This window comes from Bemisia tabaci, chromosome 5, assembly GCF_918797505.1.
Source record: "Bemisia tabaci chromosome 5, PGI_BMITA_v3".
Taxonomy (NCBI): domain Eukaryota; kingdom Metazoa; phylum Arthropoda; class Insecta; order Hemiptera; family Aleyrodidae; genus Bemisia; species Bemisia tabaci.
The window spans coordinates 44,362,401-44,365,776 of record NC_092797.1 but is presented as its reverse complement, the minus strand read 5'-3'; positions in this window follow the sequence as shown (position 1 = coordinate 44,365,776).

The following is a 3,376-nucleotide window of genomic DNA, read 5'->3' as shown; positions in this document are numbered from 1 at the left end:
ATATATCGATTGATCCGCCATTAAAACCTTTGGAAAAGTACCGATAGGCAGGGTGTTTGAAACGAACACCCCAATAATCGATTTTTTACCATAGCTTCAAATGGGAAAACATCGATAATCGAACATTCGCGCCTCGCCATTGGTATTAATGATCGAGAGGACGTCGAGAATTGAGGTCAATAAAAACACATTTGAGTGTTCTCCGGGATGAAAATCGGCCAGCAGCGAGATAAATGAATATGAAGTGGCATGCTCTCATTGAATGAGAAAAAGCAGCCTCCTGCCCATCCCCCCATCTTTAATCACGGAGATCTCTGATGGCAAAAATCCCGAGGAAGCAATGAGTGCCTGATAAACAAATTACAATGTAGACTTTTGAAAATTTCGAGAACATATTTGCCAATTTTTGAGAGGAGGATCCTTGACCACGTGATTTTCATATCATGCAGTTTTTTTTCGCTTCTTGTCTTTATTAATGTTATTTTCTCTCTTGTGCTCTCCGTACCCTTTCTGACCTCACATATTTCCTTGGTTTAGATTGGATTTGTCTCTCTCTCCAGACTTTCACCATTTTGTTACACAAGCGATTTGTTATACTCCATGAAAAAACACATCTTGTAAGCAAAATAACGTTTTTACGGCTTCAATCAACGATTTTCTGCCTTCACAAACTATTCGTTTTCTATTTGAAGAAAACATGTCTTTCAATTTGTACAGTTGCAAAGTATGTTTTTTTTTTTATTTTTATTTTTTGTAAACTGGGGGGGTACTCTCTCTGACCTAACCCCCTGAAGCGCTTCACGCCTCAGGAGATATGCATTACGAGTTGATATAACGATTCTATATTATCTGGAATAGAGTGTGATTGATGAAGGTAATTTTATTTTTTACAAATGATATTCTCGGAAATTTTTAGTCACTCATTTTGAGCTGGAGAAGGAGTGAGAAAAATAAACCCATGGTTTGTTTCCTTGAAAAAATAGTCATGATATAATGAAGGAGGAAGAGAATAACTTTTTGTTCATTTGACATGTTCATTCTCTTCAAGTTCATTTGACTTCAAAATTTAGTTTTGACACGTTTTCAGTGCAAAGTCCTGATTTCAGCAGCGAGAATTTAAAAAGTTTTTTGTGGATAAAATCTTGAGATTTTTTTTTCAAAACGTGCGCTCTCTTAACTTTATCTTTCTCCAAGTAAATCTATCACGCCCTAATTTTTCGGCCAAATCTTCCAACGATGCTATAAAATATGATCACAAATTTTATACCCTTCACCTAAAATGAAAATTATCCTAGATTCACAATCATTGATAAAGAGGTGTTAAAACTCACGGCTTGTCCCGCACACGCAGCGAAGCGCAAAAGACTAAATGGTTCTAGCCTCGGGTCTGAAGAGATTCATCAATTGACCTTTGACTTGGCCAATTAGCACCTTAACACAGTACACGAAGACAAGATCCATATACCTGATTGTTTGTCTTACTTTAAAGGCAGACTGACATTACAAGCCTGCGAAAGGGTCATGCTAGTACAACCGCAAAGAGGAAAAAAACAGGAAGTAAATTGAAGGGAAGAGGAATTACAATTTGGAACTCATTTTGCAGTAGGAAACCATTTACTAATTCTGGCTCACTTTAGAAACAACGAATGCGCAATTCATTTCTCTATGCAGAAAGGTGTTTTTATGGTAAGCCAAAATCTAGGTTCCCAATTGCAAAACGCAGTCCATTTCTGGCTCAATTTAGAGGCAATGTAGGTGCGCTATTAGGATCCCTATGCAGAAATGCGCCTCTTAAGTATAAGCTAGAAATTGTAGTTCCTCATTGCGAAATGTAGTCTAAACATGCATCTCACACCTTCATAGAGTATGTTATTCGAATCAATTTCGCAGCGTCTTGACCTCAAATTTTGTCGAGATTTCGAAATTACAGTTACTCTTCTTCACAGGAAAAGAAGTGGCCCGACAATGACAGTTCATCTCTTAAAATTAAAATCAAAATAGGCAACGAGGGGAAGGATTTTGACTCAATGCAGAATCTGCTCAGCTGCTTTTGGTTGCACTCGGGATATTTTGAATCTACCACTTATCACATTTCACCGCTCCTTTGAATCCCCTGGATCAGTGGCGAAAGGCGAATGATCGATTATCGACATTTCTCCATTTGAAGCTATGGTAAAGAATCGATTATTAAGGTGTCCGTTGCAAACACCCTATTCATCGATCCTTATCCACAGGTTTAAATGGCAGATCAATCGATATATCGCCACGTCACTGCACTGGATTCTTTACATCACTACGTTTTCTTAAATTATTTTCAACTAACGTTTTTTTTTAAATTATTTTTTTTTTATTTTTTTTTTATTTATTAACATTTGTTCCTCTTTGTAGGTTTCTTCTTTTGATTGTGAGACTAGATCAAGACTTATTTAATCAGCATTCTAATCAGGAACTTTTAAATGAGGTATCAGTTCCGTCCAGCTCCCAGGATTTAAGAGAAATTATTGTTCTTGTCCTGAAATTGTGTTACTACGAGTTTTATTAGCATGGTACGCCAATTATGCCATGCTACAATAATGTGTTTTACTGAAGCAGTCATTGATGCCAGCTTTTTTTTGGAGGCGGATTTTTGCATTGCTGGAGCAAGTCCATTTTGTAATTGCCATTTTTTAATGCATTTTATAATAATACTACGAACAGTCCATTTTTGTACGAATGTACAACATTTGGTAGGATCATCATGAAAAGCTTGCTGAATTTGGTTGACCATAAGCCGGAGACTTTCCAGTTTTCTCAGGGAAATTTGCTTGATCATCCATCCACGCAACATCACTCCATGGAAATTTTGATCAGTAGCAATGGACTTGTAAATTTAATTGCCTAGGTACACGATCAAACTGAGTTATAAATCTGGCGGGGTCAGCGAGGTTAGGGTTCGGATTAAATTGCGAATACCATTCGGAGATCACTATGCCATCAAATTACTGCGGGCCGCACTGATTTGATAGCACATTGATCTCTGATTGGCGCGCAAAAACCCACCATTTCATGCGCAGTGACCTCCCTATAGTTTCATAGCTTTAGTTTGATCGTGTGACCCAGGTCATTCAGCACATGCACGAATTCGAATAAAAATTGGTCTCTATAAAATGTATTCAGCGAGTGAGAATCATCGAATTTTTTACTTTCTCGCTCCCATAGGGTAGAGAGGAAGTATTGTCATCCTCCAAAAAAAAAAAAAAAAAAAAAGTTGAAATTTCATCATTTCTAGACGTTTTAAGGTCCCAGGAGTAAAAATAACCATACTTGGAAAAATGTGTGTCCGTCCGTCCGACGTCCCCCAAATCTGTCTACAGCGATATCTCAGAATCTATCTGTT